General features: G+C 37.8%; 1 protein-coding gene across 4 annotated transcripts in view; it reads left to right on the top strand.

Moving 5' to 3' along the window:
- Nucleotides 1-13,203, top strand: part of HS3ST5 (heparan sulfate-glucosamine 3-sulfotransferase 5) — a 190,450-nt gene that overhangs the window by 103,263 nt on the left and 73,984 nt on the right. The window contains exon 3 of one of the 4 annotated variants that reach the window (XM_064412977.1): nucleotides 423-492. The exons of the other annotated variants lie outside the window; for them this stretch is intronic. The gene's annotated coding sequence lies outside the window, so the exon portion shown is untranslated. The remainder of the gene's footprint in view (nucleotides 1-422; nucleotides 493-13,203) is intronic. 4 annotated transcript variants of the gene reach the window in all.

Here is a 13,203-nt window from a genome sequence, read left to right as displayed (position 1 = left end):
TCTGTCATACAATTTCCTCCCATAAAAATTAAAAAAACTTGTAAACATGTTTTTTTTCAGTAAAAAAACTGATGAGAGAAATATTATTAGAAGCATTAACAATATAATAATTAAATAATTAAAGCATAAACCCATAAATTCTAGCAGCTTTGTCTCTTCTATTATAAATGTGAATATCAAACAGTTTTTACAAGAGGTAGCAAAGGATTTATGGCTTTCCCTCTCTCAATAATTTAATTCATGTAAGATTTTAAAAATATTTTATTTAAGAAAATGTGGGCATTTTTACTTACTTGGAAAAAAGGCATTTTAAACAGCAGGATGTAATTTCAGACTATTTGCAGTCAAGAGGCCTCTGCTGAGCAAAATACTCATTCAATTTAGGAATGCAGATTATAATAATTTTCCTATCTCCCTCACAGCAGGATTCCTGCCATCGTTTTGCAAACCCACAGGTTGCAGTATTGAATGACTAGCTAACTTCAGTTTCAGGTAACACATGCTTTAAACGTATTCTCATTAGCTCAACTTAGTTATAATGCAAAGCTGCTTAGTTTCACCAAGTGAAATGGGATACACTTAAATTGCCTCATCTAATATAATACTCCTTAATACATGCAAAGTGGTTTATGATGGCAAAGCTTGTAGAGTATGAAAATCGGCAGGAAAAGTAAGGTTTTCTGGCTAAAATTGTCAAAAAGAAGTCCTATTTTATATCATTTCTTTTTAAAGTGGTTAAGAATAAGGACAGACAGATTGGAGTAAAAAATAATCAGTCTAGAAAAATGCAAATTTAGCACATTAACCTTTTAATATATTGGCTCTATCAAACAAGAAAATTATCAACTAAAGCTGTTTTTTCAGTAATATCCTTTGCACTGTAAAATAAAATGTAAAATACACAGTGTCCAAAATGTATTGCAGTAAGAAACAATATTCTTCATTCTATTTTACACAGGGAGTTTCATGTTGTGCACCAAGTTTCCATTTGCTAGTATTACAATAATATCCAGCTTGGTGTGGCTGTATTAACTTGCAAGGACTTTTTAATTTCAGACAGGGTCCAAGAATTACTTATCTCTCTTCTTCCTTTAAATGCTGAGTGAATATACCCTAATCTTGTATACTTGTGACACAAAATCTGGTTTCAATAGGACCCCAGAAAAACTGGTATCATTTGCTGTTTTTCCCAATATCTTGCACCTGCAGTCTGAACATAGGACTATAAATCCTTTCCCTACATCCCTTTCCAATACTTCCAGAAAACTCCAGAGAGGTGCTAAGCTGCTACAGGCTTTGCAGATGACACCCAACTGTATATCTCACTTTCTACAGATGTAACCAGAGCCATCATAAAGATGTTGCACTGCCTAGAGGAAAATGGCTCCTGGAGAAGAGCATCTGGCTGAGAATAAATTTGGGTGCGATCCAGACAATACTGGTTGAAAGACAGAAATGATCCAGACAGCCAGTTGAGCAAGATTCCTGTGCTCATGCCTTAAGCATTAATTTGCAATGAGGCTGTTCATATCCTTGGAAAAAGGCAGGATAAGCACATTGCTCAGCTGTGGCCCCAGAGAATGAACCAAGAACTCTTCACAGTCCAGTTAAAAGCATCTGCAACACGTTTGGGTTTTTTCAGTCTGTGTTAGTTTTCACTTTGCTTACAATATGAGGCAGCAAAAAAAACAAAATCTAGGAAATGCTCACACACCTCCAAGAAGAAGGCCTAGCCACAAAGATCTCTGATTCATTTCTACAACTCAGTGTATCCAGGGCTGTTTGGCTCTTCATAGTAAGAGAAAATTACTCCTGCAGTGCAGTGTCTCCAAGGCTCCTATTTGCATCAGGATAGTAAGCACCAATCTTGTTCTCAAAGGTACAGCCGTTTTGGGTCTCTTGATATCCACAATTGCTTTTTCATTCTCTGCAAATGGACAGCTTCTACAAGAAACAATCTGAAACCTTCTGAGCAGAGAGAGTTCCTGAGGGAGGTTTAATGATTATCTTCTGGTTATGCAGTGAGCTTTTAGGGTCTGTACATACTGCAGAAGCCTTTCAAGAAAGAATTTACTTACAGAGGTCCTGTATGTCTGCTTAAATTAAGACTTCTACTCTTGGTGGCAAACTCTGGGAGGTCATACAAACATCCTTCATCAGGGTGCAGCACCTCCTATGATAACAAACAACTGGAAAGTAGAGGTGAAAGCAGGAGATGAAAACTATAAACAAGTAATGTCCCGTGAAAACACAACTGGAGAAGCCACACACAATACTTCTGGAGAAGCTAGAATCCAATTTCAGGATGGAGCAGACCTTTGAACCAGGTCCCAAACATTGATGAAAAGTTATGAATGTCTTTATGAAGGAGAAGTAACTCTAAAACTGTTGGTAGTCACTGTAAAAACCATGAACCTTCTACCTAGAAGCATTTTTTTCTTTACTCAATTTTCTCAGCAGGGAGCAGAAAAAGGCATTCTGGGGTCTTTTTCTTGAGGAGTTGCTTGGTGTAAGCAGTCACCTACAGTTTAGTCTCCTAGATTTTCTGAGGTCACAATATGACCAAGTAAGATGTGTTCCTCTAAATATCTCCCTTTTACTTCTTCCAGTTCACATTCAGGAGTAAGGAAGAATAAAATAACAATACAGATCTTCAGCTTTTTGCCTTTCTTACAGATGATTGCATAGTTTTTGGTTTTGGGGGATACTTGTCAGAAATTTCTGTCTCAAAAGCAAAGATGCATTCAGAGAGTACTGAAGTCATCCTGTTAATTTTCCATGTATGTTTTGTGTATATGAACTGGAGCATTGATCTTGATTGGTTAATCTTTGGGCCTCATAAGGAAAATAGAACATTTTCCTCCTGGTAATGCCTTCCTTGTAGTCTCTCATTCGCTCGCCAGCTGTGCTGCTTATTACAGCTTCATTCACTTTTTGAAAACTCTTTAAAATATTCTTCAGTAAAAGCTGTGTAGAAAACTCAGTGCATGCCTGTGAAACACTTGTAGGATCATGTAGTTATTGGGAGGAATAAAATAAAAAATACAAAGCTACTATTCAATTGGTATGTGCACAGCCATGCTGTACTTATTGCCATCATGAATAAAGCATTTGTTTTGCTAAACTGTACATGTATTCCTAGAGGGGTACTTAAAAGACAGAGCTTGTTAGAGAAGTCATGTAAATGCAGAATTTCTCCTGTTTCAGTGTTCAAACCATAAGGTATAATCATAAATCCTGACAGCAGTCTGACCGGCTAAAAGGGCACATGGGACTCCACTAGAAATCTGGGAATTTCTTTTCCATGACCACTTGTATAACCCAGCTCCTCTAAGGAATGAACAGCCAGCCAATCCATGTCACGGTCTAGTGGTGTTATCCCTCCCAAAATGCCCTGTCACTGCAAGAAGTCCCAGCAGAGACAGGGCAGTGAACACTCCAAAACACTTTCCTGATCAGCCTCTGCCTCCTGGAGCCTTTGCAAATCAGACGTTGCAGTGTGAACATTTTGTTCTCGAGGGGATATAATGAAAGCTGACATGCTTTGATCTTCTAGGAGACTCACAGGAAATACTGCCACAAAAATACTGGGTTCCCTGGGGACTTCACGCTTGTTGATTTGGTTGGTGACTTTTTCTATATTTTGCACTGTTACTTGAAAGCTTAAATTCTTCTTCTTTCCCTAAAAGAGACTTACCGATGCAATTGTAATATGTGTATGCTGAAACTGCCAAATGCCTTCTGTATCCTTCCTCATTGTTCTGAATAGAGGGTGGCGTTTTCTCTCCTTTATTAGTTTGCTGGTATCTTGATGAAGATCAAGAAAACTGCTGTCTTAATGGGCTTGCCAAAGTGATTCCTGCTTTAACAGCTTTTGCTTCAAATACCTCTTAATATTTTAAATATATTTTAAATAGACCACAACAGTATTTACAAAAATTTAATTGTAAGTTTCTTTTAACTTACTAATGCAAAAGGGGAAAAAAAAAACCAACAACTAAATAACTTTCTTTTCCTTATTGTTTTTGATTTGCTGTTCTAGCTAACTTTTATGTTTTGTAGCACAAATGCTATTCTCTGATTTTTCCTCCTTGAAGGTTAATGTGCATCAAAACGAAGAGGTAATAGAATTTTCTTTCCATAAAGCCCTTCCTTTTACAGCTGTATAAATTGTGTAATTCCATCACATGGTAATATATACATATTTCTATGTGGATATCTGTTGGAACTTTTGAGAGTGTGAGCTACACCTTCATGAAGTCAAAAGGCTTACCATAAACAAAGTTTGTGTGTTTGCTGTTTTAATATCTTGTGGCAGTAACATTCTAAAATTATGCAAATTCATAAAATGGATAGAACTTTGTGATGGAATTTTTCTGTGCAATGTTTTGTAACACTAAGTTGTTCCTAAATTATCTCCTTAAGAACAAAAGTCAATGTTCTCATATATGCTTCAGGATTTTTGGCATGGTCCTAGAAGGATGCAAATACCTGAAGTATAATACAAGAAGAATCTGAACACAGAAACCCACCATTTGAAGATTCAAAAAGTTCTTAGCTTGCAAGAAAGCTTGTCACTTCAAATTCTGTCATCACCCAACCCAGAAGCATTGCTGAACTGGCTGTGTTGTGTAGCCAGCTAATTCTTGCCTTCCACAGGCAGTTCAGATTCCACAAGACAAGTATTTCCAAAAGCTTGTGTTCTGCATTGTGTGGACAATGAGGGTTTCCTAGTAATCTTGTGATTCTCACCTGAGAGAATGGACAAGTTTTTCTTGGTCTGAGTATTTAGGCTTTTATTAAGAAAAAAGTTGAATTGGGACTGAATTCTAAAATTTATGTCTCATTTTCAGAGGTAATCCACACTCAAGTCTGCTTCCCAATACCAAGTCAGCAGAGATTGTGAAGCCATAGGATAGAAAATGTTTTCACTAAAATACTTCAGTTTTCACTGACTTGTGCTCATGCATTTGCATTCTTATGTTGTCATGGATAGAAATGATGTTCAGTGGTAAATGGAAGAAAAACATGGAAAATAAATGGGCCATGCATTTTATCCACTCCTACTTACTGTTCCATATCAAAAATGCTTATTTAATATTTCAGATCTCTGAACATCTTAAATATGTGGATGTTTAGAAAAAAGGCTTTTCTACTTTGGCAAAATTCAAAATGTCACAGGAAAATCACCCCATTTGTGATTCAGATTAAAAGATTTGGTGCTTTTCAATTTCATGTTCTAAAAATGGCATGGATCTGAAGTTTATTTTCTTCATATCTTCTCTTAAAAAAACCCTCCAAACAACTGGAAAAATTGCACAACCTAAATAGCTATTCCTTTCCTCACATATATCAGAGATTTTAAGTCATTTTCAGAAGTTATTATAGCTTCCTCCAATCCTCTTATTCTCAGTAACTCTTGGAACCTGGCAGTTCAATCAGGTGTGAAAAATAATCTAATTTTCATAAGCACATTAAATATATTGGAAGTTGGGTTTTCAGTAAATAGATGACATCGAATATTCTTTTTTTTTTTTTTTTTTTTTTTAAATCAATGTTCATTCCAAGATAGTTGCACTACCTACAAATGGCAGTGAACTAACATAGGGGACTGGAGCATTTTTGTGCTTTTACAAACTGTGCTGGAGACTTGAAGACATGTGTTTGGAATCTTTGTCCCTGTTTCTGAATATCATGACTCTTTATTTAGAATATGACTATGTCTCGAACTAAAAATAAAATAAGGAAACATTTTCCTATCTTTTTTTTTCCTCCTCACAAACTGTATAGATCTCACAAGCCCAAACTTGAATAGTACAATCTGTTCCTTGGCCTCATTGGAGGGACCGAGGAGTTTTCCTGCCTACAAGCATAAGCATGTAGCAGAAGTCTCTAAATTGAGAACTTGCTCATTTTAAGCTGATTTTGTAATCATAAGCCCAGATCTGAATCACATTCTGGAAATATTTGTCTCTTGGCACTGATCACAGGGAGAGTTTAAGGTGATTTCATCTCCCAACTTAGGCATTTTGCTGAGGAAGTCATCATGATGGAGAATGAATCCAGACCCTAATTCAGCCACATTCCCAGTCCAGATTCCACATGAAATCTGGTTGTAGCCAAAGGGGATAAGATCTGTGTATTTGACCCCAAGCACATAGATACTCTCCTCAGACCCTTTGTCAAAACTTGCCAGAATGTTTAACCTTGGAAAATAAGGATGTAGGGAAATATTGACACAGCCTTGAAAGCTGTAGCTCAAAAGTGTCTGCAGTAAAATGTATTAAGCTTGTAGCTTTGACACAGGAATGGGATGATGCATAACTCAGTGAATACAAGAGATCTTTTCCTTTGAAACTCCAGACAGCAATGCTCTATCTCTGCAAAGCTTAACAATATATAAATAGCTCTTTGTCACTTTCATGAATGCTTGTTTACAAACCCCTTAATCCCACTGAGTGCAAATAAAAATTGACAGGTAACACTGTAATTGAAGGTGCATGTGTACATGGTGCAGTGCTTGTTTATTTGTGCAATGTTGTGCTGGGCTGTGCCAAACACAATGGAAAAAATGGAACCATTGCAGTCATTTTAGCAAGTTATTTGGTTGCATGCATGATGTAATCTACTTCTGGGTCTCGTGAATGCATTCAGCTTTACTTGTTAACCAGCAAAACATTATTTATTAATGACTTCTTCATGCTTTATTAAGCCTAATGTCAAAACACCTCTGTGGGACTCTAGGCGTGTTCTCTCTTTGTATTAAACCCATCTAAATAAAATGAAAAATTATGCATCAAAGCTGCAGATAAAACCCAGTAGATATCCTTTCAATTTCTCTTGATCTTGGCAGATGATGTTTCTGAATATTTGTGAAAGCACAGCACTCGATTGTATGCTGGCTTAAATTGAAGCATTCTACAATCTCAGATGTGTGTAATTAGGGTTCCTTAGAAACCTAACAAGGCTACTGTGGTCTCCAAAGCCAAGCAGAGTGCTCAGGCGGCAAAAATTGACAAGTTCACCACAGAAGTAGAATTCTTGCTTTTTTCTGTGAACTGAAGTTCCATATCACAGGGAAAGGCTACTTCATGGGAACACTGAAATTAAGCAAAGTAAGAACAGGTTGAATTACCTGTGACTTCTGTGGTTTGGAACAGTTGGTATGGCTCAGGAAACTAATACTGCAGTTGAACAAACTTTTCCACCCTTGATCTAACAGAACATCTTGTTCTCTAGCACTGACTTGAGATTCAAATCCAACATGTCTTAACCAATAGCAACATCCTAGGACATATTTCATGGTTCTTCTATATGTGTTGATATTTAACATTGATTAGGCAACACCAGCTTTTAGACCCTAGAAATATAGACAGAATGGAATAAACTTATAATTTTATGTGGTTGAAAGAAATGGTCATTCCAAGAAAGTCAGCATGTTCATCAACTTTTACATGAAAGAGAAGCCTACAGATAAAGCTTCTAGTTTTTCTCATCTTACATTTGAAAAGGAACCTTTTGTACATGTAGGTTTTAAAAATATTTTGGTTAACAGACTTAATAATGGCTAATCAGAATTGTCTGAGTTATAAAAATAAAGAAAGTCATATTAAAAAACTTCAAAAGTTAGAACTTTTAAGAGTTAGACATTAGTTCCTTTTATGAAATCCTAGTATTTAACATCTGAAGTGACAACACAACAGTTTAGCTGTTGAAATCCAAAGTTTTTCACAGTAGAAATGCCATTTTGGTTTTAGTGAAGACAGAGGTTCATCACAGGTTTTATTGGAGAGCAGAAATAAAGTGTAAAGCCTTAATTTTACTCTCAACTAACCCTGGCCTATGTTTCTGTATCAGATAAACAAGCAGCAAAGTTTGACCAAAGCACAGGCCAAAAATATTGGGGCACTTTCCAACTACAGCAACAGAAATTTATAGATAATTCCTGGAGGGACTTGTAGATAGATGGTTTGGACACTGCATAATCACTACTGCTTTATTTCCTACTTTCTGTTTGTAATTACTACCAGTAATGAATATTTAATGTGAGCTTGTTTTGCGCTTTTCCTTTTTCTTTCATCTTGCTGCTTTCATCATCTTTCACAACATCTGAGAGATCAATGTAAGGCAATGGGATGGTTGGGGAATGTACCATATCGTTACCATATCACAGCAAACATAAATAATTGGGAGGGCAGATCCTCAGCTGGTGCCTGTAAACGGAGCTGACCCAATTTTGGTAGAAGCTGTCCAGTTACAGGCTGTCATTCAGAGACCTCTTGGCATGGAGGTTTCAGTAACATAAACTGAAGAGTGCCAGACTTCCCTGCTGGAGTGCTTTGTTCCCTTTTCTGCCAAGCAGACACTGGAGTCTGGTTTGTCTCTTTCAAAGTGGGTACCTTATCATCAGAGAAAGGGTCCTGCCTGTCTGGTGCATGGCTTTTGTCTGGAACTAGCTATAAAGCTGTGAAATAAACCAGGGGTAGTAGAGTAGGGCTCTGCTCTTTCTCCTCTGGTTATCCTTTGTGATAAATAATTGATCCTGCTAGAGATGTTAGCCTGTAAATCCCAATGGGAAAGAAGCACCCCTGCTAGTCCAGGAAAAGATTCTAAAATGACACAGAGGCAAGATCAAAATTAATGTCACATCCTTTCCATTGGTGCTTCCTAATATTTAGCATGGTTAACTGCAGAGGGTTTCTCTTTCAGGGTGTGGGGGTTTTTCCCCCACATTATTCAGCCACCATAGCTATTATAGATTTTCCTCTTCCCAGCCTTCTTAATGCATTGCCTATATTACATGCAGAACACAGTATGTAGATGATGGAAGGGTGTTAAGTGTGGCACTGCAGTGCTATGCCCAGCACCTGTCTGCTCTAGATCCAGCTCAAGAAGCCTTGCACTGCCTAAGGCCAAAGAAAACAGGTAATCTGCCTTTCTGAAAAGTGTAAGGCAATGCAGGCTGGTCACCGATACCATGGCACTTGGGCATGTTGCAGGCATCATCTTAATGGCTGCTATTTGCTGCTTTTACACTGCTGTTTGCGTGTGCTCAGAGATTTGTGCTAATAAGAAAGTGGAGTTAGAACATGTCACATTGAACCCTTTACATATTTAGTTACCTTTTCTATTAGTATCAAAAAGATGTCAATAAAATTTCATTTGTTTTAGAACCAGGTAAACATTATTCACTACTAAAAACTAACTAGAATCCAGAAACCCAGCAGCAACCCATTTTAGACCAAAGGGAAGCTGTTGAGAGCTTGTCAGGTCCCTCTAGATTACAAACGAAACAAGAAAGTCTGTATTATACAGATTTCCCAGGAGGACACAATTAAAAATCATCCTGTTCAGGAACTACTTTATATGCTTTTGTTTTTAATAAAGCCCTTTGAGACCAGCAGTGGTGTAATATTCATACTGCTTTTGGTCTGTCTATGGTCTTCATGCTACTCATTGTCAATACATCACACTTTCTTCTCAACTGTTTGCTGTTTAATAAGAAACTCAGGATTAGATGGAGGTCACCCACTTCTTTACACAGATTCAGTAGAAGCTCAGTTTCATTTATTTGATTTATTTGATTTCCAGAAATGCAATTTCAGATGATTGTTGTGATGTGGTGATTTTACCATTCCTGTGAACGTATCATTTCTTCAGAGCACAAGCTGTTTATAACTTACACTGGTTCATACTGTGGCATTCACCCCTCTGTGAAGACAGCAGAGCTGCAACAAGCTTCACTGGCCATGAGCTGACTTTTGTATACATTGTCAATGACATTGATGATTGGTGCACTGTCACATCACCTGAGCCGTGCATGTGGGAGAGCTCATGGGCCATAGTGAGGCAGATTTCCACCTGTAGTATTGTTCAGAGGAACTTGCTATGGATGGAACCATCAGCTGGGACAGGACTCTGGTGAAATTTGGGTTTAGCCCTCCCCTATGAAATTATGAAGCCAAGGACACAAAAATCCTCTTGTCTTAAATCGGTGCAGTTAGTGGCAGGTTTGCTCTGAAAAACAAAAAGAGGACAAATGTGCTCAAAGAGCTGGGTTCAGTGCATTGTCTTCAAGGTGATTTCACTTAGTCATGTAATTTTTGCCCTTTGTTGTACACATGTGCCTCCCATCATTCTCTATCACTTAGTGAAATATAATCTACTGCATATGAAGTAATGAGAAGAGAGAATAATGCAAAATTAATGTTTTAATGATTGGACTTTTGCTTTGCTTATGTTTGGGGGAAAAGCATGTGTGGAAAGCTCTTCTGTATCCTCAGTTACTGCTGCTCCAGGCTATCTCTGCTGTTGTAGCAGTTCTGATAAGCCTACAGAAGAGAATCCCTTTTCTCTTGACAGCACATTTTCTGGTATTTCTACAGCAGTTTAGTAATGTCTTTATTGTGTAATGTTGTATTTTAATAGTCAATTAAAATTCCCATTGAATTGACAAAATGGACTTAAGAATTTCTGAAGACTATTTGGCCAAAAGTACACGTGAGACTGTTCTGATAATCACTGCTACAACACTACTACATTCAAACTTACTCAAAAGCCTCACCTTACCACAATAGGAAAAGTTCTGAGGCAAGAGAAAACATAAATACATTCCTTCATAAAGGAGTCTGTTATTGAATTGAATCTCATTTCTCTGTCATGCCCATGTCTCCTCTTTTTTCCCTTCAACACCATCAGCATTTCTCTTCTGCCTTTGTTCATTTTCCCAACTCCTTTCTGTGTTGTCTTTTTCTCCTTTTTTTGTTTTTGTTTGTTTCCTCTGGTCCTCATGTTCTCTACTAATAACAAATAGTGCAGTGCCTTTGTGATGAGGATAAGAAGGTGATGAATAGTCCAGTAGTCAGATTTCAGAGGCTTCACACAGGATTTGTGTGAATTCTTTTCTGTTTTGTTTTGTTTATGCCTTTCATAACAAATGTGTTTACAGCCTGCAGGTTAAAATGAATGAAGGTAGCAAATACCTAAGACAAGCTCTGTATGAGTAAGTACACCACTAACAGGAGGCAAGGCTTGCAAACACAAGTCATTCCCACTCACTCATTGCTCACTTCTGCCATCCCTACAACCTTATCTTCAGTCCCATGATACTTGGTGGGTTTCTTAACACCTCAGCTACTGGAATTGCTTAGTGCATGAAGAGCTGTTCTTCCACTTAGCATTTCTCAGTTCTCCCAATTTCATTACAGGATATTTTGTTTCCAGACATCATCAGTAGATATTCTTTCGGCATTTTTAAGATGATCTCCTCAGGACCTTACCTCATACAAAAGGGTAACAAACTTATGATAAAAAATGCACTGCCAGATATGTTGCGGATCGTGTTCATAATATTTAGCAACTCTTGCAATTGCTCCACAGAGGAAGTTTGTTCCAACTTCCACAGAAAAACACTGCAAGCAAGGCAAATGACAGAACTTGGGAAAAGCCATAAATAGGAAGTTCACAATTCAAGATACAAGCAAATCCATAAGGTTACTGTTTGAGAAAATAATAATAATAACTTTAGCCTTTTGGAAAGACAAGGACAGACAACGACAACATTTCATTGCAAACAGCAATTCAGTATTCCTCATTCTATTGCCTCTGGCCTTTTAGTTTTCCACTACAGTGTGCGAATAAAAGTGAATTGGCACTTTCAAATGTACTTCTGTGACTCTACAGATGTGCTATTAATGTGGATTTTTCAAGGCACAAATTGACTGTGATTAAATTATATTAAAAAAATACAGTGGGCATCTGCTTGCAGGTCATTCCTCCTATTGTTTACTGCAGATGGTGAAGAATCATTTTGAGCAAAGATGAATATTTGGAGAGCACACAAACAAACTTTTACAAGGACTAAAATCTGTGGTGTGATGGGCTGGGGAGAATGAAAGGAGTATATTTTAAAAATTGAAAAAGTAGTAAGGTCCGTGAGAATTGTCAGAGTGAGGCAAGGGCTTGCTGGAGACAGGTGTATAGGTCAATAGCAGAAGGACAATCAGCAAGAACTAAAACTGGCATTTTTTATTTCAGTATTTCTCTGTACTTGAATCATTCATTCCACCTACTGAAGTATTTGCTTTTCCTTCCCTGGTGGGACCTTCACAAATGTCTGGTGCATTTGTGCACACATACAGCAAGGAGAAAATACTGATGCCACATGGAAACCTGGTCCTTGTCTGCAGTGGCCTAGAGATGCTGCTGTATGCTCCTCTGCACCTCTCAACACTCCCACACAAGGGAGAACATTACAGCATGCTTTTTACGTGCAAGCCTGAGCTCTCTGCCTTGAAAAGCAAGAGTGCATAGAGAAATGGCAAATTTTTACCTTGAAATGTGGCCAAGGTAAGCACCCAGGGACTAGTGTAGCCTATTTAAGTATTCAGTTCTCTTATTTACATGTGTTGTGTCACAATATTTAGTTAATGATTACATATAGATTTTTTCAGACCTCTGCTTTGTTCACTGCACAATGAGGGAATATGCACTGAGAACAAACCAGCAATACACAGAAGAAATATGCTAATAACTGTAAGATGCCTGTCTTGTGTAGTAAAAATGGAAATTATGTCAGTTAAAGCAGAAAAATGCATAAAGAAAAAATTAAAACACCTGAGACTTCAAAAGTGGATATTGAATTTTAGCAGTTACTGTCCACCAGCTGTTCATTACTGTGCTTTAGCTGAAGGTTTCTGCCTTCACAACTGAGTTGTATTCATAGTTAACAGCTTGAAAGAAGCCCACTGGCTTTTTGCTGAAGCTGACTCAATCTCTTGGTGAGGGCATTAGGTGGCTGTGGATGTTGTAACAGCAAGGGAGGACTACTTCTTAAATTGCATCAACTCTATCCCGAAGAAGACGTACCTAGAGAGAAAGAGAAAGAAAACTCTCTTGGCCTCTGCCACAGGCTTCCTGGTAATGGTGGGCAGGTGACTAAAATTTTTTCATATTTGTCCCCTAAGTGCATTTTACTCCCAATTCATTCCATTTGGCTAAGCAAAAGGAAATATTTGGGGTCTATTGGCAGAAAACTCTCAACTGCAGTTGAAGTTCCTGGGTAGGCTCCCCCCAGGCATGCCACTGGAAAGCGGTCAGTTTAAAGGCTTCTCAGACTGACTTTCAAGTTCACTGTTATATTTTACAATTCATCTTGAACATCTGTGGTCAGTTCCCTGTCTTGTGGGAGGACACTAGCAATAT

The sequence above is a fragment of the Passer domesticus genome, chromosome 3 (assembly GCF_036417665.1).
Source record: "Passer domesticus isolate bPasDom1 chromosome 3, bPasDom1.hap1, whole genome shotgun sequence".
Lineage (NCBI taxonomy): Eukaryota > Metazoa > Chordata > Aves > Passeriformes > Passeridae > Passer > Passer domesticus.
Note: the sequence above shows the minus strand (reverse complement) of the source record. Positions and strands in the feature narration are given on the sequence as shown.